The 27534-nt window shown below is 43.5% G+C and overlaps 1 protein-coding gene and 1 long non-coding RNA gene across 5 annotated transcripts in view; both read right to left on the reverse strand.

The window, feature by feature from the left end:
• EXT1 (exostosin glycosyltransferase 1) overlaps window positions 1-27534 on the reverse strand; it is a 261890-nt gene that overhangs the window by 196590 nt on the left and 37766 nt on the right. The window lies entirely within an intron of this gene.
• On the reverse strand, window positions 7325-16772 carry LOC111825210. The gene is made up of 3 exons (XR_002828348.1): window positions 16625-16772; window positions 15093-15377; window positions 7325-7819 (listed from the first exon to the last, which is right to left on the reverse strand). It is a non-coding gene; the product is annotated as an uncharacterized LOC111825210 (long non-coding RNA).

Below are 27534 nucleotides of genomic sequence, written 5' to 3' on the forward strand. Positions count from 1 at the left end.
TTCCTGGCTCTCTCACCTATGCCCACCTCAACACCTATCACAGCCCCCATTTATTAAATTATTCTCACTTCTTTTATGTCCATTTTGTCATGAGACTACTCTTCTTGTATGCCTAACACCAAATTCAGGGCAACAGGCATACCTCAAATATTTCTTTTGCCCATTTACTCCGAAAATATTTATTGAGCTCCAACTCTATGGCACACCAGTTCCAATACTGCAGATATATGGCAATGAGCCCAACAGCCCTACATCTCTGATCTGTGGAACCACCATCCTCTTGCGGGGACTGCTCCTTACCGCCGTCTCCCCATCACTGTTCTCACCAGATCACCCACAGCAAGGATTCCAGGCACAAGCAGCAGCTGAATGGGGCATGCTTTCATGAATAAATAAGTCAACCTCACTGTTGGGTTATTTGCAGTGTGAAGCAAAACCAAATGCCTAGAGCCATTACTGTCCTGTGGGTTGTTACCACAAAGTTTCACCCTTTACATCCCTGCCTTGGTGATTCGGTGCCCTGCTTTGAAAATGAGGAAACACTTTACCTGCCAAATTTGGAGCTCAATGCCCATGGGGAACTGGCAGAATTATTTCTAACCAACAAGATAAATTACACACGCAATTCCCCCATCCAGACTTTCCTTCATGAAGCTTCTACTGGCTAACACTATCTGATATGATGTTTTTTCTCACATTGAATCGCCTCAGCAACTTTACATGGCCCCCTTGTGCACCTGACACTCACTTATTTACATACTGTCTTAGCATTGAGCCTGGCAGGTTCACATAGATGTGTATTTCTCGTCCAGCTCCATGATGTAAGACACATGCCTCTGATTCATCTTCATAGGAAAGAAATACCATGTGGCCAGGCAGTTACTGAATTTCCCCAGAGCAAACAGGATGTGGGGAGCGGGAAGTGGGGCGTGGGGAGAGGGTTTGAGAGCTGTGCATGTGGCTGATAACACATTTTCCAGGAAGATTCCCCTAAACAAAGGGAGGTGAAGACACCTAGAAAGGTCTTAGCCCAACATTTTAAATGGCCCAATGGAAGACAGCAAGACCTAGGCTACGTATTAGGAACCAGGTGACCAAATAGTGCTCAGCCAATGAAGAACCAGAAGAGGGACTAAATAAATAGGCTATGTTCCCTGCCCCACACGTGTGCCTGTATAATGGATGTCCGCTCTTGAGAGTGTTATTAAAAGTCTCATTTTTGCCATGTTTCTGTTTCCCAGTCCGTCATTTGAAATTTGGACAGGTGAGCCATTTCTCACACATGATTAATGAGACTTTCTCTGCAGTAGTGACACTTCACATAATGTGCACACAGCAAGCGCTCAATAAGTGCTTGTTACGTTTCATATCCAGAAAAAACCTTTTACTCCTTACACTTCTGCTATTTGGGGGCAGAGGAGCCCCTATCTATGGCAAAAAATAGGGTGAAGTCTAACTCACTTCCAGAAAGGGAATGACATAATTTTTGAGAAGAAAAACTGCCTGGTGAATAAACACTATTGGCTACGTGGAGCTTCCCACGATCTCATCAACTTTTTCTAGCCTGTTAAAAACCAGGTAACTAGTTTACATATGTTCACTGTACACATTCTGATCCTATGAGGTCTTTCAAAAATTTGGCCTCACTAATCTCTCCTTACCTTAAAATGACTGCAATCGAATATCAGGATTATTAAATGATGCAGAACAAAGAGGAACGTTGTTGTCGTTTTTTGCCTTTACCTAACGTTTTCTGCGCCCTTCCTATGTGCTGGTCATTATGCAAAACTACTTGTGTGATCTCACTTCATATCAAAATAGTCCTCAGAATGCTGGTTTTTCTATTGATCCCATTTTATAGCTGAGAAATATTAGAGATTCAGAGAGGACACGTCCCACAGCTGAGAACTGGCCAATCAAACCAACAGCTGTTGTCCCCATGGCCCACATACCGTCACCCAAGGAGTCAGAAAGCTCCGGCCTGCGGGCCGAATCCAGCCTATGGCACACTTACACAAACAAACTTTTACTGCAACATAGCAGAGCTCATTTGTGTGCACACTGTCTATGGCTGTTTTCATGTTATGACAGCAGAACTGAGTCATTGCGACAGAGACTGTATGGCCCATAGAGCCTAAAATATTTACTATCTGGCTCTTCACAGAAAAAGTGTGCCAACCAGGCTACACTGGCAAAGATAACATGTTTAAGTGTTAGCGATCTTCTAAAAGGCCCAACACGTTGTGCACAAAGTATTGAGCTCGCAACAAAAAAACGAAAGCTTTCCCATGACCTTAAAAATCGAGAGTGGGAACAGTGCGAGTCATCTGCTGTCTGTTTCTGAATTATAAGTTGAGCCTGGCATTAGTAAATGCCTCATTACTCTAACTCCCATTTAGGAATAAATATACTCAGGATATTAGAAGTATTTATTGCTTGCAGAACTGTCTGGTAATAAAGAAATTGCCCCATCGGTCAAACAATAATAGAAGATTTATCGATTTCCTATGCAAAGTATTATACTTAGACCTAAACAAACTCGGGGAAGAAAGCACAAGTTCACCACAAAGGACAGATGGGATGGTAGTAGTGGTGCGAACCTTCCTTCATTCGAGCTCTTAAACGAGGGGAAGTTGGGGAGAGATTCTACATTATCCCCAAATGTGTAATCACAGCATGTGCATAATAATGAGGAATGTGGCACTGCTTTGCCTGCGATGAAGGCTGCGCTATAACTTTGCCCAGAACCCAATTCATCATCATTTCCCCTTTAACAATTAGCCTCTCCTGTGTCATCCATCTGTGAATGTCACCATCAAGACAGGCTCAGTCTACCTCTCTCCCCCTCACGCACCATATGTAATACCTACCGGAGACTCTGCACCAAAGGCCTTCCTCTCCTTCTATTTCTGTGGCCTTCAAGCTCGTTAAGGCCCCCATTCTTCCTGGCTTATCCAAGCCAGAGTCTGGGGGCCGCATTGCATCCCATTTCAGTTCCCATGGGCCACACGTATTCTTCTAGAAGTGTCTAGTTTCCCATTCACACACCTCCCTGACTCCTCAGGGGCTACCAATTAAGGAAAATCCTTGACCCTGTGAGTTCAAGGAACACTCGCTAAAGCGCAGTCACCCACTAGGACCATCCGTGTCAGTAAGGCCTCTGGAAAACTTAGGGGAGGCACAGAAGCTGCAGCTTACACTGACCGGCCTGTACCCTGGGTGGGGCCAGCTGTGTGCAGTCCACTGGCACTAACGGACTCTGGCCTCCCATCAAAGGACTAGCATGTCCCCCGTGCCAAGGCGGGCATGGAGGCAGAGAGGACAGGGGATAGCGGCGGGGCAGACATTCAAACCAAGGCTGCGGACAGCAGGGGCCCTCTCCATGCCACTTCCCCCGCCTCTGCCACCTCTGAATTACTTCATACTTGGCACTCCTCAGAAGTGACTTTTAGAAAATTAAACCTAGAATTACATTGATATACTTCCCTTCCAAGATTGAAAACTCCTGGAGGGGAGGGGTCTAGTTTTCTTCATCTGGAAACCTCCTCCGACACCCAGCCTGGTGCCCAGCTGGAGCGAAATGAAGAACAAAAGGCCATTCCCTCCTCCAGGAAGCATAAGGGAGGATTGGGAATGAAAAGACGGCTCAGAAAATACATCAACAGAATACCCCCAAGAGGTCTTTTTTTTGTGGTTTGTTTAGCCCCCAACATATATTCACCAGGACTTCCTGAAAATAATTTTGAGGAAACAAAGACCATGAAGAATTAGCTGCCAGATTTGGAATGGTGCGTTTCTGGGGAGGAGGGGGAGGAATGGCCACATAGAGCGACTAGATTTCCCAGAGACTAATTTATTTTCCTCCAAGAAAGGGGTAAAGCAGCCACCTTCCACCAGGGCTGCACATTAGACTCGCCTGGGGAGGCTTTAAAAATCGGATGGCCAAGCCACTCTCGGACCAGGGAAACCCAACTCTGGGGGTGAGCCCAGGTCTCGGGGGGACGGGGGGGTTTATAGTTCCCCCAGGGGCTTCAAAGATGCAGCAAAAAACTGCTGGAGTGAAGGGGCCAGAACTGGAATTCTGGCTACACTAATTTCTAACTCTGTGACCTTAGGTGAGATACTCCCATGCATCCTTGTTCTTCAGCCCCAAGCAGTCCCTTAGCCAGCTAAAATGACCTCAGCTCGGTTTGCACCCACCAGGTATGTTGAAAAGAAATACTAATAGTACTTAACCTTCATTGGGTTATTTTCAGCACTGAAAACATCTAAGTTCTTAGAACAGTGCCCAGCACATGGAAGGCACTCATTACATGCTAGTTACTTTTACCCTCAAAGGTATAAAGGATTTACAATGCACACCTCACATGCGGAGGACTAAATACAAAGGACTTGATATGAAAAATGCTTAATAAATGGCACTCTCCCATTCTTACATCCCACTCACAATTATCTCTGATCTAACTTGAGTGCCCTCAGGATAGAGAATCCTGGCTCTCTTGACACTTACTAGTACCTAGGGTTGCCAGATAAAATACAGGGGCATACTTAAGTATTTAAAAATTATTCACTGTGGTCCTAGCCGGATTGGCTCAGTGGATAGAGCATCGGCCTGCAGACCGAAGGGTCCCAGGTTCGATTCCGGTCAAGGGCACATGCCCAGGTTGTGGGCTCAATCCCCAGTGGCGGGGAGGGGGCGCATGCAGGAGGCAACCAATCAATGATTCTCTCTCATCATTGACGTTTCTATCTCTCTCTCTCTCCCTTTCCCTTCCTCTTTGAAATCAATAAAAAATATATTTTTTGAAAAAAATCATTCATTGTGTATCTGAAATTCAAATGTACCTGCCCACCCTGTATTTATTAAATCTTGCAACCCAAGATTTACCTGTCATTTAAATTTAGGCTAAAACTGAGGCTGGGAAGACATATACACACATACCAGTATCTGAGACCTTTACTCCTCTGCTCCCTGGTAGCCAAAAGACATGTTTACTGCAATTTATAAGCAAGCAGCCAGCTCCCCTACATCAAGCAAGTCAATGCATTGTTCAGATGAACAAAGCCCAGGAGGAAACAATTCAAAAACAAAGAAGGGGGAAAGCTTTCCTAAACTCACCCCTCTCTTTTGCAGTCACTTCCCTGATACATAAAGCTGAACTGTAGATATGCACAGAAACCTGCCTCTTGGTGGAACAGGCTGTGATCACCCCACAGGGCACAGACGTCACTATACATTATTTAGCCCTATCAATAATGCAATACCAAAGCCATGCTTTGAAAGTTCTATGCCTTTACAGGTCTCTACGATGTCACGTGTCTTATTTTTAATTTTGTTTTAACCCTCCCTTTACAAAAAAAAAAAAAAAAGTCAGTTCATTTTTCCTTTTCAAAGCAATATTTCCCCTTAGAAGAAAGGGAGCAAACACAGACAGCCCAAAACAACTTTCTTGAATCTCATTTCATAAGATATGTATGCTGAGTACCCGAGCCAGGTCCCTGGGGGAATGTTCGGTTCTGAACAATGTTGTCCACTATGATGCTGGTATATGTGCAAGAAACGGAAGATGAAAACACTACAGAAGAAGTTAAGAAGCATTAAGAGCCAATGAGTCAGCTAGTTCTGTAAGAACTGAATTAAATCAACCACCAGATTGTTCATTGATTATCACAACCAGCGAAAACTCTGCTGCAAAGGCACGTTTCCCAGTTCACTTGGCTAATCCCTTCTGAACAAGAATCCGAAGAATGAATACTATTCAGCCAATGGAAAGCTGCACAAATTAATCTCGCCAAGCGCCATGCTGGCAACTGAACACAATCTATAAAATAATTCCAGACTATCATAAGCCAATAAGAAGAACTAAAGCTGTTATCCACTCTTCCAAAAAAAAAAATCCAAGCTATAAAAGGTTCAACGTGACACCCCCACCACTTTACAGCCAACTGCTTCAGGCTGGAAGGTCATGTGAAAATATTTTTAAAAAGGAGAAAAATACGAAAGTAGAGCTTTTTAAAAAAACAAAAAACTGCAAGAAACGTAAAAGGCCAACTAGGCACATCGTTCATCAATGTAGGTAAATTTCACATTAAACCCCAAACTGTACTGAGTACACAGCATCAGCATGACCCCCCGTTTGCTTAGGTGAGTGACCACATATACGAATAATCTAAATGAGTCTAAAACAAGTTGATTAGACTTATTCTACAAACAGAAGAGATTAACTCATTTCACTGGACAAGCAGCAGATTCAGAGAGGGACCCACAAGGTCCAGAATCCAGTTACTGGCAAAGTTCCGACCTCGCAAGGTGGTGAATACACGGTGCAGGGACAGCACAAAGGGAAGGGGGCCAGGAGGACAAGAAACACCCCATTCACGACGCTGGGTCCCTCTCGCAGTCTATTTGAATGCTGCTCTTATGAGGCTGCCAGCTTTGAAAGTAATAAAAGAGGGGGAAAATATTGTAACTTAACGTCCAAAAGAAGGGAGTTCTCTGTTTGCCGTGCTCGCTAAGTGACAGAGGAAGACCTTGCCAAAGAGCCTTCATCTTCACGCGAAGCTTTGTATTTCTTTTTGGCTACTGGGTTGGCAGTTTAGAAAGCACCCACGTGAGGTGAACCAGAAGTGTGTGAAGGGGGAAAAAACACAGCCCTGCAGGTGGAGCTGGCCACGTGATGGCAGGAGCCCCCTCGCTGTCCGCTCAGTGTCACGTGTGACACCCCCCACCACAGGTCAATGCTCCATGTTCCTCTCGCCCAGCAGTTCCTCCCAAGGTCCACGGACTGCAATCTGTCTGGTGTGCTTTTCATTCAAAGTCACGACCAATTCTGCCCACTTATTCACCTCAAGGTAAAATGACAGTTTGCTGCCCTCGGGGCAGAACACCACTAGTCCTGGGAAGGAATGAAAGACACTGAATAAAGGAAGGAGGAGGCTGGGAGTGTGAACGGAGCTCCTAGTTCTTAGTGACTGTCAGGCTTTGAAAAGGGCATTTTCTACTATTATTTCAGATTATTCCACTTTAGACATACATATATGGTATCCCTATATAAAGTACTATATATGTTTTATGTTATTGCATTTTTGCCCTCACCATTTTGTCCTGAAGTAGAACAATCTGTAATCCTTGCACCTTTGAGGAAATCGCTCTTTCGCTTACTGATAGTTTGCAAGTCTCAGCCTGCCTCCCACCTCGGAGAAGCAAACTTTCTGGTAAGGAACCAGATAGGAGACATTCCAAGCTTTGCGGACCAGTGTCTATTGCAATGACTCAACTCTGCCACTGTGGGGGGAGATCAGCCAGAGATAAGAAGTAAATGAATGAATGCGGCTGGGTTCCAATAAAACTTTATTGATGGACACCGACATTTGAATTTCATATCATTTTCACATGAATAAACATTCTTCTCTATTTTTTTAACCATTTCAAAATGTGAAAACCATTCTTAGCCCACAGTCTCTCCAGCATTCATAGATAACATTTCGATGAATTTTGGAGGGGATAAAGAGGAAGGGAGATTATGCTACTCTACGAATTTGATGGGAAAATGTTCTGTGTGGCTTCATGTTGTTTAAAACCTCATTCCTAGCTCATAAGCCAAGCGTCTTCTCCATCACACCACACAGAAAGAATGTAAAGAAACTCCTGCCATCAACACTGGCAGAGAAAGAATAATCCATGCATTGCAGCCATGATTAAGTAAAATGAACTCAGTTCATGTGTTAGCATGCAGTTTTGAGATTGGTCCTTTTTGAAATCCCTGAAGCATCCTGTAAATTCAGTTTGCTTCCTGGGCACAATCGCCTCTCAGTGATTCTGGAGAGAAAAGAAGAGTAAATAAAACCAGCTGAAAATCACAAAAATAGGAGATGAATAGGTTGGGCAGGGAAAACACATTAAGGGAAGGTGACCCTGGCCAAAGATGAAAGACCTATGACAGGATGAGTATTTTTCCCAATTAGCAATGAAGGGCTGATTTCCTAATTTTAGAATGTGGAGTGAACTTAGCAACTAATCCATGTTCTTTTCTCCCGTTACTTTTCCCAAACAGAGTGCTGACCAGTTGCTGCAGGTAAACCCCCATCGGCTCTAAACTCGATATGAGCAGCATCAGTAAGATCAATCATGCACTAAATGGATCCTGAAAAGGTACAGTGTCTTCTCCACATGGCTGGCTTGCTATTTTCTGATATCCAATCCCGACATAAAGTGTAATCACATTCGGAGGTCACACTGGCCTTCGGAAAGGGGAGTGGCCATACTGCATGCTTCCGGCAGAGTCAAGGGAAGCAAGGGTGTGGGAGCATTGCTAAGTGTCAAAAACATCTTTGAGAGTCATAAAGAAACTAGGCTTAGAGCTGGGAGGCTCCGCCCTCTCAGTGTCTTTCTACATGAAGGTCAGATGTGAATCATGTCAACTAACCCTTACCATTGTCCAACCTTTAACAATGAGAGGGAGAACAACTGCAAATGAGCAAAATTGAGGCCACTCTCAATTTAGAGATGAAGGCGCCACACCACATTGGCCAGTAGGTAATATCCTGTTTATCCTTGGTCAGTCAGTTTGAAATGTTTAGGAAAGACTATCCAAAAAAAAAAAAAAAAATCCTCAGGGCATTTCCTCCTAATAGGTGCATCCTGATTTTTTTAAATCTTGGCACTTTTGTTTTTCAATCAATATTTCTGAATGAGAAGACATGGATACACATTTTGCTTTTATTTCACTGTCCGGGGGTTTGAGTGTGGCTTACTTGTATTTCTATTGTTTTTCTCAGTTGAATCAGCCCAGGCCCCAATAAATTTAGGAAAAATGTCAAATGAACCTGAATTATCGGGAGGATTTTACATGCTTTTAAGACAACTGGGCGAACGTAAACATTGTACTCACAGGATGGCATGTTAGGCCACAGAACAAGCTTCATCTCTTTGAGGTAAAAAAAATAAAAATATCTTTAAACTCTGTTTTGTATTCACCTCTCCAAAGGAAGTACCAGACCAAATGATTGTCACTGTGTTTGGGAACATTTCAAAGGATGCTCCAAAGCGGCTCGGATTCATGAGATTAGATGAGTAAAGAAAGTAAGAAGCAACTGTGATTCAACAGCTTCTATCTGGGATAGGGGAGGCCCATCTGTCTGCAAGTGAAGACAACACAAGGGCTTAAAAATAAACCTGCCTTCCTTGGGGACCTGGCTCCCGCCCCAGGGCACCTCCTTTGTGTATCTGGAATCTGAGGAATTTGGGAGAGAATCCTGGGCTGCTGCCCTGTTAGGGGATCCCTCTGTGAATGTGGGACACAATGAGGCCAGCTGCCACTCACAACCTTGATAAGCCACCGCATCCGTCATCCTGCCAGGCCCTACTCCGCTCTCTCCCTCTCTGGGGTGGCAGGGAGGAACTTCTCATTTGTTGAAGCCTGACGCGTCCCTAATAGCATCTCCAAAGCTGCCTCTAAAACAAGTGTGTTGCAGGAGCAGCAGACGGCTTCGAGTGGAACATGGTCACACCACGTCTCCAGGATCACTGCAAAGACCTGTTGGAGTGGAGGCCCTTTCTGAGCCTCTCACGGTCTGCTGTGGTGTCTGGCACAGTTTCCAGTTCCAAAAAGACGGAGATTTCCCTGAGGCCAGGGCCACTCCCCGAAGTTCCTGTACACCACACAGCCACTCTCCTGGCCAACAGCCCCTCCCTGGGCTGGACAGGGGACCTGGCTCTTACATAATCACACAAGGGCCTCTCCGTGGGCTCGGGGAAGAGGAAGAATCAGCCTGGAGACAAAGTGCCATTTTCCACATTTATCTTTCAAAATCTTCATTTCAGACTAATTTGTTAACAGGCCTTTTCAAGAGATGGGCACTTTAAAAATCAACTCAAGATTGCTAGAGGAGGAAGAGTTCCTTGTTTTCCCACTGGCAGCTTTCAAAGTCCTCTGAATAAAGGAGGAAGGCTGCTTTTCTTTCAGCAAATAATTAATGGTTTCAGTTACAATTTAATTTATTTACTCTCACAACAACCCTATTGGTAGGTACTATAATTGCGCCCACTTTACAGATAAAGGAACTGAAGTACAAATAGGTTATTTGCCAAAGGCCATGTAGCCTGTAAGTGGGGAAACCAGGATATGAATCAGTTCTGACTCCTGATCAAAGCTCTGCACCACTCCACTCTGCTAACTCTCCACCACCCGGACAGCTCATTTCATTACGGTGGCAGCTCCAGTCCTTTCTCCCTCCCAACGAGGAAAACATCACCCTCAGTGAAGCTGCTGTAACCACGGGGGCAGTGGTCCTCAGGGGACACCTGGCAGGCTAGAGATATTGGAAAGGGATGCCACTGGCATCAGGTGGGTGGAGGCCAGGGATGCAGCTAAATATCCTACGAGGCACAGGACAAGCACCCACCACAAAGAACAGTCAGACTAAAATCCATAATGTCAGACTCAGAGAAGTGCCCTCAGACACAGATCTTCCCTCCATTCCTTTTCTCTGCCACTGCCTTCAACTCTAGTGACTAATTGCAACCAAAACTATCTAGAAAACCATCTTTCCTAGCAAGGAGGCTTTCTTGCTCTCCTCCTTCCTGACCTCCCCCTATCAAAACTCTGATGCAGACAGTCCCATCTCCACACTTCCACTCAGCTCATTCCACATGTCTAACCCCCGTACAGGCTTCAAACGGTATTTCGAGTGGAGTTCGCCCAAGAAGACCCGTCCACAGCAATCGTTTCCCCTCCTTTCAGATAAAATGAGCCCCGGCCGGCACAGTTGGTAATAAAAATCACTGCCACTGCATTCCTACCATGTGCCCCAAACTTTGGCCAAGCATTTGATATATATTGATATCCTCAGGACAACCCTGAAATAAAGATAAGGTTATCTCTGTTTTCCCCACGACAAAACTGAAGCTAACACCAGGTAAGGGAGTTCAAAGGCTTCAGCCTGAGGAAGTGGAAGAGCCAGGACTCAAGTCCATATCCAACTGATTCCCACGCTCAGGCTCTTTCTGAATGGGGCCCCTTGCCCCAAAGTACTTGCAGAATGTCCAATAAAGCACCGGCTGGTGGATTGATCCCACAAGAACGACTCTCTGAGACTCAGGGGCCACTCTGTGAATGAGGTTCCCACTGTACAAGTTTCTCTTTTATTACCCCACACATAAACACATCCTTCTCTTTGCTTTCCCCTACTGCATATATGTATTTTTTTATTAAAAACTCTAATGTTGCCCTAACCGGTTTGGCTCAGTGGATAGAGCATCGGCCTGCAGACTGAAGGGTCCCAGGTTCGATTCTGGTCAAGGGCATGTACCTTGGTTGCAGGCACATCCCCAGTAGGAGGTGTGCAGGAGGCAGCTGATCGATGTTTCTCTCTCATCGATGTTTCTAACTCTCTATCCTCTCCCTTCCTCTCTGTAAAAAAATCAATAAAATATATTTTAAAAAAAACTTTAATGTTTACATTATTGCAGGTGTCCCCCTTTGCTCCCCTTCACCCACCCCTATTTCCCCCTCCCTTGGCCTTCACCAAACTATTGTCCGTGTTCATGGGGTATGCATATCCATTTTAACAGCTTTAGGGAAGTACGACTGACACACACTAAACTGCACATTTTTAATTCGTGCACTTTGGTTAAGTCTGATGTATGTGTGTGCATGAAACCATCCCCAAAATCAAGTTAATGATATATCCATCACCCTTGAAAGTTTCTTCCTGGTCCTCTCTTTACCACCACCCACAAGCATTCTCAGACAACCACTGATCTGCGCTTTGTCATTGTAAATTAATTTGCATTTCCCAGAATTTTATGTAAATGGCATAATCTAGCACATATGCTTCTCCTCTTGCCCCCCCCCCACCGCCCCCAGGTTCTTTCATTTAACATATTTTGAGACTCACCCATGTGAGTGTGTACCTATAGTTCATTCCCTCCTATTGTTGGATATTATTCCATTGTATGCTATGCCATAGCATATCTAATCCCAATGGCGAGGGACAAGTCTAGTTTAAGGCTATTACAAATAAACTTGCTCTGAACATATGTGTCCGAGTCACCATTCTCTTTGAAATTCACTTGCATCCAAAGAAAAATTTGCCAGATCATGAAATTGTGTTCGGTTTTGAGCCTTTTCTCCAGCAAGAAGAAATGTAGATCAGAAACGAAACTTTGTTCTCTTACTGAGCACATGTTACAGAAAAAGGAACATGTTATTCTAGGACAGATGGCCCATCCTGTCATTTAGACCCACCCCTTAGTAATAATTTAACCTTATTTCACTTTCCTTATGTATAAAATCAAGATGATCAAATCTCCTTCATAAGACTACTGTAAAGATTAAATGATAATAATACTCCACACACCACTGTAACCCTATGCACAAAGTATAATAAGTGTTCCATAAATGCAGGATATGATGACTGTTAATGTAAATATCTATTGTGAAAAATGACTAAGCCTCATTATGCCCTCAAACAGAAATTGCTATTATTTCTGCCAAATTTCCCTATACTGATTTTACCTTAAGTGATCACTTTACCACTTCAAAATCAGACAGCAAACAAAAGACAATCTAACACAATGCTTCTCAAACCTTATTCAAACCATACTTCCCTTTCGGGAAAATTTTTTGATAAAAATCTCAGAAGCATCGACGCATTCTGCCTAAAAACACATAAAATATAAGCTTTTCTCCCAAGTCTTAGGATAGAACTAGTGAGGACATGTTGCAACCTTCTAACTGGCAGCTCACTGTGAGTCACCTGTTGATTCATTCATCAGAGAGAAGGAAATGAATGGACTCAGTGAAATCAACGAGTTTCCAGGAAGAATGTGATAAATGTTCCTTGTACTGGTTTATTTACCCACCCCCACCCACCTCCATCTACCAGCCCCTAACAGCCACCCCTCGTTCCTGCACATGTGCAGGCAAGTCTGAAAATGGTGTGTTCGAAAGAGAACTGGCCCCAGGTGAAGAAGAAACCTGTGTAATCTGAACCTGGGTGACCATCTGCGAGGAAGGCCAAGAAGGGGTCCTGCACTGGGCGGTCTGGCCTAGACAAAACAGAAAGCTTCCCACAAAAAAAGAGATGACAGGCGCGCCAGCTAGACATTGATGGAATCCAAGCAGTAGGCCAGGGCAGACTGTCAAGGGTTCTACCAGAGAAGTGAGCCTGAAGGGGAACTTGTGTGCGTTTCCAACCTTGGCTGGGAATGAAGTGCCTGGTGGGCTTGGCAGGTGTCGTCGGAGAGCTCAGGAGGCCAACTCGTCAGCGTGGAAAAGAGCTCCTCAGAGTAAGAGCCAACTATTCCACTGTTACCGAACAGCCCTGAAGGGTGACTCGGTTTCCCCAAAACGGGCCCCGGGATGCGGAGCAGGAACATCCTCAAGGATGCTCTTCTTTATAATTACAGTATGTAAAGGGCAGGATAGCTTAATAATGCAGACAGGGTGGAGAGGCCAGTCTATTCCCCCACCCCAAATCCCTGTCTTCTCTAAACAGCCTTTCCCAACCTCTGTGACTCGGTCCTGAGTTCCTGCTCCCATCACACCATTTAAGTACCCCCAGAGCATTTACCACAGTAATTAATGTATATACTTAGTTGCCTAATCTTTTGATTACTATCTGTTCCCCATCTACACAGGAAGCTCCAACATGGCTTTTTGCTCACCCCCTTATCCTCAGTACTCAGCCCAATGCCTGAGGAACATAATAGGTGCTCAGTAAATACATGCTAAATTAATGAATGGATGCATGGAATTCACAAATGTCCCACTTCCATTCCTTTGTCCTGCCTCTGGACCATGACTAAGTAGACAATCTTCCCATTGGTACGTAGGATGGCCAAGCTCCCAGGTCAGTGCCTAGCACATGGAAGAGTTCAATGAATGTCTGCTCTCTTTAAAAAAATCGGAACAATCTGCACCTGAGCAAACTGCTTTCTCTACCCAGAATGTTCAGTTGCTTCAGGAGAATATTCCTCAATAATAATATATCTCTCAACATTTCTACACCACATCACTTCCCAACCCACACACATACAGACACAAATGCACACCAGAAACATACAATGTAGGGAGGGAAAATGGAGTTTGGTCATTTTTGTGGCAAGAAAAACTTACTAACAAGCATCTACCAAATTGACCAAATTGATAGTATGTGATTAGAATTTAGTCATAGCCTTGAGAAATAAGGGGGAAAACCTGTATCTGTGCTCTAGGACAGTGATGGCGAACCTATGACATGCGTGTCAGAGGTGACACGCGAACTCATTTTTTTGGTTGATTTTTCTTTGTTAAATGGCATTTAAATATATAAAATAAATATCAAAAATATAAGTCTTTGTTTTACTATGGTTGCAAATATCAAAAAATTTCTATATGTGACACGGCACCAGAGTTAAGTTAGGGTTTTTCAAAATGCTGACACGCAGAGCTCAAAAGGTTGGCCATCACTGCTCTAGGAGATCCAGATCAATGTTCTGAGCTTGGAAAGTAATTTACCTTATCTTGCTCAGCAGTCCTATTACCCACCAGTCCAGAAGTAGAAGTAACCAACAATACAATAAGTAGTTGAAGTATTACCTAAAAGCACTTCACACTTTGGGGGAAATGGCCAACTTCAGCCATTAACTTGCAAATATGTTTCCCTTCATTGCTTCTAACAAGAGCTCCATAGTCAGGCAAAGGCTGGAGGAAGTACATAGCAGGAGTTCTTATTTGTCTCAGTATTTCCTCATATGGGGAGAAACCAATTATCTCAGTAACTGGTTGAAAAGAGACAGACATCTAAGCCCAGTTTGAGTTTATCTGGTGTGAGAACTCCCAGAACTAAAACTGCTTTCTAAAGAGGACCACTGTATCTACTTGATACAAAACACTTTTAACATGAGATGGGTCAAAATCCCATAAAATTTTCCATTGAAAATCTTTTGATGTAGGTTAGATAAATAGACTATATATAAATTCAGATATATGTACATGCATCAATGTGAACAGATATAGTTATGTATGCTTGATAGATGGGCATGTACATGTGACTGGCTGATAACAAGCTGCACAGATTCTAAACAAAAAAAAACCCAAACAACCTACTTTGGCCTGGCCAAGGCAAGATTCCCAAATCCTGTTATTTCAGTCCCATGATTCAGAGAGGGAAGAAGTCTTTTAAGGGCAGAGGAGAGAATCCAGGAATTCTCAGTAGCAGTCCTGCAGATGCAGTCATTCTTGATCATTGAGCATACTGATGGTACTACTGTCAACGTGGTTGCTGGGAACTCCCGTTTAACAGAATACCCTTGCCCCTGTGGTCCAGTCACAGCTGGTCATATGAAGAGCTTGTGCCAGATTTGTAAAGTAGAAGTGAAGTCCAGTCTGTAACTGTAAGAAGGTCCATGGACAAGTGGAAAGTGCCCAGTGAGTCTCCATTTGCCCTTGCTTACTTAGGCTCTCACCCCCTTGTCTTCCCAATTAGTGACCCTGCTGACCAACAGTAGCCCCAGCCCCACCGCTAGAGACTTGGTTACTGACTGTAGAGGTGGAAACATACCTCTCCTGTGCTTCCCCCTTCTGGTCCCTATTTGGTGGCCTCCAGGGAGACATCCTCTCATCCTCTGCCTCCTCGTCCCCCTCTTCCTGCTCTGTAAGACCTTCACTTCCCCAGCCCCTCTCATATTTGAGGAAGACCCGATCCCTAGAGTAAATCCCTTAATCCCATCACACTCACTATGATTTTACTTCTTTGACTAAAAGTTGGCTGATCAATGGAATAATACAGAGAGTAGATCTCAGTTCATGGCCCCTGCACATACATGCTACTGCTCCACTTAGGAAATCCCCGGCAATTTCAGACAACTGGACACGGAGACCAAAAACTGTTCATTAAAGAACATGTTTCTACAATCCCATCCATCACGGCAAATATTACCAACCCGAAGATGGCTCTACCGTGCATCATGCGCCCCAAGAGAGCAACATTTCCCATATTTTACAAGATGAACAAACTCTTGAGTAATGATGAATAAGTAACTTCTTTTTGTGAGTTATGATCTTACCCCCCAAAATAAAATAAATCCCAGATTCCATTTAGTGAACTACCAAAAAATCCATTTCTCAACATGCCTTAAACCAGAGGTCACAAACTAGATTCCTGCAAGCCGATTTTGGCTAACAGGCATGTTGGCTTTGGCCCTCAAACAGTCTGAATTGATCCCGATGTTTGAGAGATGGGAGACTCCCCCTAAAATTCCACATTTCCAACTTCTCTGGGAAGACCTGAGGATCTTGCCCACCTCCTGCCCAGCCCCTCTTTCCAACACAGGAAAGTTCCACTGCGCTCCACCCACAAGACCTGCTTGAGCCCTGAGAGCACTGGGATTGCAACCACCACGCTGTGTTCCTAGGAAGCCAGCACTCAGGGGCCTCCGAGGCTAACTGGAAGGGGTGCACTTTGTGTGATGTTTGAGTTGCCTCATCTGCTTGACCCTAGGATGTTTCTCAGCTGGTGGCTGTGGTACTGAATAGCCTCTGCCGGTAAGGGCCCTTTATATTTGGGGTTGTTGGAAAAGCCTGCTTTAACCTGTCACACAGCCCTCAGGTTAAAGGAGAGGCAATTAAGAAGTGCATACCTTGCCCTGGCCAGGGTTGCTCCATGGTTACAGTGCCAGCCTGTGCATCGAAGGCTCTGGGGTGCAATTCTCAGACAAGGGCACGTACCTGAGTTGCAGGTTCAATCCCTGGCTCCCAGTCCAGGCATGTGAGGGAGGCAATCAGTTGATGTTTCTCTCTCTCTCTCTCTCCCTCTCTCTCTCTCTCTCTCTCTCTCTCTCTCTCTCTCTCTCTTTCTCTCTCATGTCATCTCTCCTCCTCCTCCCTCCTTTCCACTCTCTCTGAAAAGCAATGGGAAAAATATCCTCAGGTGAGGAGAAACCAAAAAAATAAAAATAAAAAATAAGGACATACCTTCAGCAATTTAAGGGCTGCATCAACACGTCCAAGAACAAGCTGGAACACCACCCAGCTCGGCTGTTCCGGGTGAAAATCACACCCTCAGAGCCTTCCTCGAGGGGAGCAGTGAGAGGAATTTACAGGTAGTTCTGCTTTCTATTATTAAAGACACTGCCTAGCATCATTTTCTCTTTCTTGACATCATGAGGTGAGAGGAAAAGCAGAAATGGCTGCACACTGGATGTTCCCAGGGGAAAGTAATTTGCAGGCATCATGCCTGAACCTGAAAGGAGGAAGCAGCAACATCACAGAGACACACACAAAGTCAGGGTCTGTGAACTGGGGGGGTGGGGGTGGGGGGGGGGGCGCGGGACTGCTTCCCTCTCACTGCCCTAGTTTCTCATCCGAAATCAGTCATTATGAGAGCACTGTAGTGAGAATGAATGAAATGCTGCATGCGAAGCACTTGGCAGGGGGGCTGACACACACATTCAATAGAGGCTCAAATTACTGTTATTGTTTTACTATTATCAACAAAGACAATTCATGCCAAAAGTAAAAGCACATTCAGCTGAAACAGGGAAGGGGATTCCTTTGGCAGCCACTGCAGTGCAAGGGAGACATTTGTAAATCGGAGTCTTTAAGTTGGGGGTTGTATGTGACGAAGTTTGAAGTTTGTTTGTGTTTTGTTTGACTCAAGAGTAACCAACAAATACATTTCCTAGAAAATGTGCTAATAAAATTGTTCATCTGTGTAGAACCATGGTGTGGCTCATTACACACCTAAAACCATTTCATAACCCACAAAGGTCAATACCCCAAGCTTTCTACCCAAATGTTCGAACATAAAATAAGATATATCCCTCCTGGCTGCCTCAGCACACTCTGGGGTGAGGGGCAGAATTGGCTAGGTTTCTGGGATAGTTTGAAAAGCACTTTGTTCAACTTGAACCTCAAGATTCACCACCAGCTAAGTAAAACACATGTGTATTTAATTGGTCAGCCAAATAACATTCCAAGATTTTTTTTTAAAATCCTCACCCAAGGATATTTTTTCCATTGATTTTTTTTAGAGAGAGCAGAGGGGAGAAGGATGGGAGGGAGGGAAGGAGAGAGAGAGAGGGAGAGAGAGATCAATGTGAAAGAGACACGTTGATTGGTCGCCTCCCACAGGACCACAGAGGCTGGAGAGCAAGCCTATAACCAAGGTATGTGCCCTTGACAGGGAATCGAACCCGAGATCCTTTGGTCTGTGGGCTGGCGCTCTAACCACTAAGCAAACCAGCCAGGTACATTCAAGATTTTAAAAGCACAGGCTGGTTTCTAGTAAAAAGTCCAAGAAACTGAGAGTTGTTCATCTACAAAGAAGATTTGCAGATCAAATTGTATTTCCATTCTGTGTTCCTCACGATACATTAATAGCAGGGATGTGGTCCCCATTTTTTAGGATAAGAATCTGAATAACTAGGTAAAATGATAAAACACTCAAAAATTTTAAATTTCAAAACTCCAAACTATGATGATCTTGATAAAGAAATTCCACATGAAACTCGAGGAGGAAAAGGGCCTGTTGGGGCAGAGCTTCATTATAAACACAAAGGAGACACCAGCTGTCAAGCAGCATTCATTCACTTTCAGAGGTTAACTGAAGGGACATCTACACACACTCATGGACTTTTTTCCTAGCCTCCCGGCCCTTCTGGTCTCTGCTTCTCCACAATCCTTCTCCAGGTGACACAGAGTCCGTGGAAAGATCATTTGGTGGCTGTGACCTACACAGAAGGTTCTTTCATGGACTTGCTCTATATTTCTGCAGAGTCCTACTGCGTGGCAAGGCCCTGGGGAGCCCAGAGGTCTCAAGATGAATCAGCTATATCCCAGTGCAGAGATAAACTTGGCGACACAGACTTCCCAATACAACATTAACAAGCTCTCCTAAAGGATTACTCAAGGGCTCAGACAGCAGAGGAGGAACTGTCCAGGCCAGCCTACCCCGGGGCATAATCCCAAAACCCAACAAAGTGAGGATATTTGATCTACATCAAAGGAATGTTACCAGCTAGTGGGGGAGGGGATTCTCAGGGGGTCCAAAGCCTAAGGAATACAGCCAGTTACCAGCCTAGGAACTTGAGACATTCCTGAGTAATAGAAGGATGGCCTGGGAAGGATGAATAGGGCCAATTTAGAAAGAACTATGCCTGGAAGCTTACTTTTTGTGCCTACAGGAAAAGGGGCAGGTACAGAAAGCTTTTAAACAAGAATTTCCCCAAACTGGATAAGTGTTTCATAAAGAGAAGTTATCTATGTGAAGTGAAGAAAGCGGGGAAACTGTATGCTCAATTATTTGTCAAAATAAGACATGATTTATTTGCTTAATATCTTTCTGTCATGTGCCTATCCCCTCCACTCCCCAACCACCCCATAGCTGTAACTAAGGTATTACAAATTCCTAAGCTCAAAATAATATGGAAGTGTAGCTTCCTGGAGCATCAGGGGTGCAATCTGGAAAAGCAGCAGCAGGACATGTCTCATCGCTACCCTACCCGAGATGATGGCCTGTATAGTTTTGTGGGTTTTTTTTTTTTTAATAATTTTTATTTCCTGAAGTATTACAAAGAGTATTACATATGTCTCCTTTTTTCCCCCCCTTGACATTCCCCCGGCCCCTACTCCCCAGTGTCTTGTATCCATTGGTTATTCTTATATGCATGCATATAAGTCCTTCGGTTGATCTCTTAATCCCCCCCCAAACTCTCCCCAGGCTTCCCACTGTAGTTTGACAGTCTGTTCAATGTTGCTCTGCCTCTGCATCTACCCCTGTTCATCAGCCTATACTGGTCCCCATTATCTGTCCCAACCTCACTGGAGCAGTCCCAACCTCACCGGGGCCATTTCAACCTCACCGGGGCCGTCCTGACCAAACTGGGGCCGATTCGACCTCACCAGGGCCGTTTCGACCTCACCGGGGCCGTCCCGACCTCATCAGGGCCGTTTCGACCTCACCGGGGCCGTTTCAACCTCACCAGGGCTGTCAACTATTGTTATTTTAAAAACTTGCCATCACTGACAAGCACAGATTAGGTGGAAATTCTTTAAAACAAACAACAGTTTAAAGATAGTAGAGATTAAGCAACTGGTGATTACAGTGTAAACAACAAAAAAGATAAATTCCCTTTTAAAACAAAGAAGCAAATGTCTGCTTAGTCGCTACAGTGCTTAGTAACTGCACATGGTTGGGCATGATGGCAAGCATTTGCCACTGCCATTCACCCTGGAGGAGTTTTATGAAAGGTGTACACTTCAGCACGTGAGAGCAGCCGCTCAGTTATGTTTGTACCTCCCACAAAAGTGGACGAGACATTTTCTAAAGCAGTGGTTCTCAACCTTCCTAATGCCGCGACCCTTTAATACAGTTCCTCATGTTGTGGTGACCCCCAATTTCACTGTTACAAATTGAACATAATTAAAGCATAGTGATTAATCACAAAAACAATATGTAATTATATATGTGTTTTCCGATGGTCTTAGGCGACCCCTGTGAAAGGGTCATTCGACCCCCAAAGGGGTCACGACCCACAGGTTGAGAGCCGCTGTTCTAAGTCTCGTCACACAATCACAGTTTGGACAGTGCTGAAAAATGGCAATTAATGTGACCATCCAGTTCACTACATTTGCTAATGTCCCGATCAGGTAGCACAGGCAGATGTTGTACTCTTTTGGGTTTTGAAATAGATTGTTTTACTTCTCTGTAGGAAAATACTAATGGTGACGGACTGAAAACCCTCTTACAAATAACATTCTGTTTGCAAGCGGATTCACTGTGAGATCACAAGCCAAGTTCAGGAGATGGGTTTGCTGTACGTTTTCCCAGTCTCTGAAAAGGCTCTCGATTCCCCAGGAGCCAACGAATGATATTCCAGAAACTCTAACGTGGACACAGGACACATCAAGTGAGAAACTGAAAGGTGGAAACAGACCAGGAACCCCATGATTTCACAAGGTTGTGTTCAAAAATGTATCACTTCTCTATATCTTCTCTAGCTTCAAATCAGACAAAAATTTAAGGGGCTTCACCAAATGAATTTAAGAATCTGGTGCATATCGTAAAACTGCCTGCTGTGTTAAGGCATTCAGGAAAAAAAAAAAAAAAAAACCAACTCTATATTTGAACTTACACCTTGAGAATTTGCTAAATAGTGGTTTTAATCACACATTTTTGCAAACCACACACAAACAAGGAAAAGTTTTTAAGAATTTGAGCATATTTGCATATAGGGAAATTTTGGCAGATAAAATTTAGTGGATGGGTATTTTTTAAAACTCCTCCTGTCCCAATTCTTCCAACTGGACAGTGGGGCTACAGGGAGGACTAGAGGCCTTGCTCAGTCCCTTAAACATGCCCGTCTACACATGGGACTGAAATCGCTTTTGTCTCAATTGTCAGGAGGAAATGAGAAGACACCGGACTCAGAGTTACTATCTCTTTCTACATTCCAGTTCTAATGACATGACTGTCCTGAACTCTCTTTAAAGTTTTCCTCCATTATGCACCACACCTCTTTGAAAATCAGATCATTTGATAAATCCATGCTTTATGAAGAAAAGGCTTTAAAAAACTAAAAACTTGATGCTTTGCCACCCAACATGTGCTTGATGAATGGCAGCTCATCTATATATATAAAAGCCAAAGTGACCATTAAGACTGGTCGACTGGTCGCTATGACAACACACTGGCCACCAGGGGGCAGATGCTCAACGCAGGAGCTGCCCTCTGGTGGTCAATGAGCTCCCACAGCCAACCTCCCGTGGCCGGTCTACCTCCTGCAGTCCCTCCCTGCCAGCCAATTGCCGGCCAGGCCGAGGGATCCCACCCGTGCACGAATTCATGCACCGGGCCTCTAGTCAATGATAAAGACGAAGGAGGAAGAGAGAGCTGCCCCCTCTAAGTCTCCAGCCACGATAATCCTATCCCTACACACATGCCCTGAGAAGTCCCCTCCCTTGCCGACTCTGGGTTTAGTCAGGCAACATGTTTTGACCAAGAGTGTAGTGGAAATGACATTGCGAGACTTCCACGCCTGCTGTAGACATCCCTGCTCAAGTACTTCACCCCCAACCAGGAGAGCAGCTGGCTCAGAGCAAGTGTTCACTAAACAGCAGCTCCTCCTCAGATAAGCTTCCTTGGCCTCCTGGGAGAAGCGGGTCGGGTGAAGTCGCAAGAGAGAATGAGAAAGGTCACCAGCAGGAAGGAAATGAGTTCTACAGAGCTCATGGGCCCACGGGCTGTTTTGCCTCAGAGATAGGCTATGCCCTGCCCCTTGTCAGTAAACTCGCCAGCACACAAGTGAGCCTCGCTTTAACCTGGGCCGTGCACACCACGGCTGAGGAAACCGAACTGAGACAGGGGTTTCATTCCCGACCAAAGCAGGGGTCAGAACAATACTAATTGGAAATTATGGGAATTATTCTCCTCCAATTACTAAAATTGGAAAGTGACTCTCCAGCCATCTTATCTCAGCAGGGATAAGGCCCGTTAAATGCTGGTTGGTTTTCAGAAATGGCACATTAAACCAGAATCCTTATCTTGACATGGGCCTACTTCTGCTAATCTCTCTTTTAGCTTGGTAACATTTGTTTTGATCCATGATTCATAAGCCCCATGCTGTACGGAGGCTTTATAGGGTTGGATCAACCAGGTGACAACTGTGAAAGGGAAGCAAATCATTTATTTCCTCATGAGGAAGGTGAGTTTAACTCACCAGCTACAAGTTGTCACTGAGGCCTATTTTCAGAGCATCCACTGTAATAATAACAAAACTGTAACTACAACTTTCTGACTACCTGACATGGGCCCCCTGTGGATTTAAATCTTTAGGAACACACTCTCAATTAATCTGCATACCACTTTCAACAGAGGTGTTCTTACTCTCATTTTGTAGCTGAGCAAATTGGTGCAGCAAGGTTGTGTGGTCACGGAGCTTATAGCCAACAGAGCTGGGCCTGGAACTCAATTCTTTTTTTTTAAATTATTATTGATTTCAGAGAGGAAGGGGGAGGGGGAGAGAGAGATAGAAACATCAATGATGAGAATCATTGATCAGCTGCCTCCTACACGCCCCCTACTGGGGATCGAGGCCACATGTGCCCTTGACTGGAATGGAACCTGGGATGCTTCAGTCTGCAGGCTGACGCTGTATGCATTAAGCCAAACCAACTAGGGCTGGAACTCAATTCTTAACAATTTTTCCCACAATGTGATCAGCCTCTTTTTGGCATCTTAAAAGAAAGCTAAACAATGTAGATACATTTCTAAAATCTTACTTGTCTTAAAGACAGATCACATTGGTTCTCAGTCACATGTTAAACAGTTTGGCTAATGCAGTGACATTAAAGATAAATAGAATCTAGAACTGATACATCTGTAATTGGAACAAATTTGTCTCTTTTTTTTTTAGGTAGCAGAATGTGTAACAACAAGCACCTTATCCCAAGCGCACATGCCTGATAAATATCAAACACTAAATACAATTTTAAATAAATTTAGTTTACTTGTAAATATGTTTTATATTCAATGGACAGGAGAGATTAATCTCCAATTTCCTAGAAACACTGTTTTCGTTATTACTATTACCGTTGTTTTGCTGCTGTTGTTTTTTGTTCAGTTTAAGCCTCAGGTTCCAGAAGCCTCACAGCTTCCACACTTAACCTCTTGGGACACTGTTGCCATGTGAACAAGGCCAAGCTATCCTGCTGGGAAGGCCTTCCCCTTGGATAACCCCTGGCCCCATCACAGTGTCTGGCTCCTAGCACATCAAATGGCAGTTCTTACTTAGATAAACATAGCTCTCGCGGACTGACTGGAAGAAACAAGCAGTGTGAAGTCACAGGATTGAATGGGAAAGGACACACCAATAAGATGGAAGTAAGCCACTTAGATTTGTCTATTTGCCCACGACTTGTCTTGGCCAGTATTATGTAGCAGAGGTTAACTTCCCATGTGTAATGCTTTACACAAACAGAGGCAACAACCTGTCATTTTTAGCTTAAGATTTCTTGAAATAGCAGCAAAAGACAGACTCATAGCTGGCACTCGGGCCGTGTCAATCACTAAGAGCTGTCCACCAGGGTGAGGATGGGCCCAGTACCCTGTCTGCTCCTGTTTTGCTATGTTCATTCCATTTTCTCCTCTCCAGACTGGTTATTTCAGAACTCTGCTGGCGGTCCATCTTGTAAACCAAGCACCATTTCCCACTTGCGAATCATAAAATTCTCTGGTTTAGCTGCAAGGGAAACAAAAAGTACACTTTGGCAAAGTCCAAGTGGGGGAGCGTGTATTTGGAAGGAATATGGATTTAGAGTTAGTGGAGACAGGCAGGAAGAGAGGTATTGCAGAAATCAAATAAAACCAAAGGACATCTGGACGGCCAACTTTACCTCCAGGAAATAATGCCACATGTTGAAAGATACCCTATAGCAATGTCACAAGCATTGCAAGGATTTTTTTTCCCACCATGCTCAGTATTATGAGACGATTCATACTAAGACCTGGGATGAAAGCCAACCTCTAGTAATAGTGTAATAATGCAATGATCTTTCTGTACAGGTCAGCTATGACCCAGGCCCACTACAAAGGTTTGTACTATATTAGCGCATCTAATTCTGACAAGACCCTCATGAGCTAGATGATATCCTTACAGACCCATTTACCCATGAGAATATGGCTTTAAGCAAAAAATGTGATCGTTTTTATATTGTCACTACTGCCAACAGTAGATGCATCTGATTCTGTCCACGTTTAAGTAATCATAAAAACTTTGGATTGTTTTTAAACAGCAGTAAATTTGTTTTATACAGAAATGTAGAAATGATGGTACACTTCTACTCCAGGAACATATTTTTAATTTTTTTATTTTATTTACTTTACGTTTATCTGATAGTCTCAAGATTCTTAAAACACATCACAAATTTCTATCTGTATGTCTGTGTGTGTTGCGAATGAATGCATGCCTGCACACACATTTCCACACCTAGAGTAAGCATTAAGGCTATTTCAAGAAATATCCCCTAAAACATTAGAAGTTCTCTACTGCTCTTAGGGTTTCTGTTTATGTCATCAAATCCCCTCAAATCAATTAGTGTTTGGCATAAGGATATTTAATAAAGTTAATGAAAATTATTTTTTTTTAGAAATCTCAGAAGGTCAAATTACCAGGTGTTTACCTAAGAATTTGAAAAACCAAAGCTGAAAATAACTGATTAAAGAAAAATTGAAAGTGATCTCTGAAGCAAGCCATACCATCTGGGGAAAGATTTGATTTTTGGACTCTGGTGTCAATACTAATAAGTTATCTCTTAAACTTTAGGAGTTGAGTCCAAGCTAATTCTTTCCTACTGTTAAGTGCACATTCACAGGAATTATACTTTTATCAGGTAGAAATAATATATTGGAATCACAAGAACAGCATCTATCAGTACATTTAAATTGAGAAGAAAGAGTCAAGGGCAGGAACTTTCTGGTAATCTCCCTTGAGGTAAATTAAATTGAAATTACTTACTGTAAAAGGAACCTACATGTAAAAGTTCTCTCCAACCCAGCTAGAAATAGGATCTCAAAAGGTCCCAGCACTAAAAATGGAAAAAAGACTCTACATAAAATATCCAATCTAAATATAAAACCATATAAAATATTAAGAATGTGATATGGATGTTCCAGAGGCTGATTTAAAACCTCCATTTGTGATCCGAATCTTTTCAGACTAAATGCTAATTTACTTGTTTTGAGGTAGCTTTTGTGAACCAAACAGCCTCTCCTTTCAGTCATCTAAGTGGGTATAGTAAACATAGTTAACCTGGTAAAGTAAGATTTTAAATAAATAAAAATAGTGTCAGTAAAAAGCTACTTCAGTCTGCAACTGATTCCGTCATTCAATTTCTGTAAATTGGTAGGTAGTGCATTTTGCAGTGTCTGTCAGCATTCCCATCCTTAGGACTGAATAAATAATTGCAGAATAAGTAATTGTGCCAATGCTTGGTCTCAGAGGCCACTTTTATAGATTGCCATCTAATGATAGTACCTTCCGTGCAACAATGTATTAATAGGGGTAAAATTACATAGTCCTTTCTTTGTGTTGACACAGTGATGTTTCAATGTCCTTTGCTAATCTCCGGAAAACAGGGCAGGAGTAATGACGCAGTGAGTTTTTACTGTTAACATCTCCATGACAGAAAGAGACAGCTTCGTTCGCTTGTCCTTTCCAAAGAAAAAAGTCATGTGCTGACCATTACCAGCACAAATGGTGGAGGGTAGGCTAAGAAAAGGATTGTTTCCACTAACAAATGATGAATAAGGCTAAGAATAACTCCATTGGAAAATGATACTGCTTTCATCTGCTGCAAGAACCCTCCTGATCCCTGTCCTATTCCATCCTTCCATCCATCCATCCCACAAATATTCCACAAAAACCTAATACTGTACTTGCCACTTAAATACTTACCAGGACAGACATGTTCGTTTTCTGTACAATTCTAACGGGTCTCCTTGGGTGGAGAATATGAATAATTTTACCATACTTTTAATAAACAATAGTTTCCATTCATTGAGCTACCATTACATAGTAGGTACTTAATCCTTAAAACAATCCTGCCCCATTTTATAGCTGAGACGCTCTGACAGGTTAAGTAAGCAATTTGCCCAAGGTCCTACCTACACAGGTAAATAGGTAAAAAGAAACTAGAATTAAACTGTGGGTTCTTTTCCCAGAATGCAACACTGCCTCTCCCCAGCTATACTCACCACAGCAAAAAGAGGCAGGAATTGATCAGAACTCCCTTTGGTGGGCATTAGCCTCTCCACCTTGGTTTCCTCATGTGTAAAATGGAGAAAATAAGTGCATCCACCTCAGGTGTGTGATAAGGATCAGTAGTTAATATCAGTAAAGGTCTTAGACCAGCCCCTGACATACAGTAGGTGCTCAGAAAATATCAATCAGTATCATTGCTTCAGGGAAAAAAGGGGACATCTGTAATACTCTCAACAATAAAGATAATATTTTTAAACTGAAAAACAAAACCACCAGGGAAGTCTCCATGACACAAAACAGCCTCAGAACAGAGAAGAGAGGCGTGCATGCAACAGTTCTATAACCTACTCGTGACTAGAAATGTTAGATTCATTTTTCCCATTCCATCACACATAAAATCTACTCTACATAATGAGCAATTAATTACACATTGCCTTACATTGTTACCTAGTTGTCTGACCAAGCGAGACTCCAGCTTACCAGGGAGAGGGACCCCTTATGTTTCTTTCCCTGTGACCAGACCCTCAGCACTTGTTGACTTAATAGCAATTAATATTTGCAATAAAAGTCTTACTTACAGAAAATATAACGGGATAAGATCAAAAGCAATGTGGAAATTGGTTTATTCTGGAGATGGATGTGGCTATTCACGTTTTTTGTTCATTCAGCCTAATCATACCAACATCTGTTCACAAGTGTGTTGGGGTTTTAGCAACACATTTGACAAGATCAGTTCAGTCAGCCTCATAGCATGATAAAGAAATGAGAGAAAAATCCTGATGGTTGGAACT

Source organism: Myotis lucifugus, unplaced genomic scaffold (genome assembly GCF_000147115.1).
Source record: "Myotis lucifugus unplaced genomic scaffold, Myoluc2.0 scaffold_17, whole genome shotgun sequence".
Lineage (NCBI taxonomy): Eukaryota > Metazoa > Chordata > Mammalia > Chiroptera > Vespertilionidae > Myotis > Myotis lucifugus.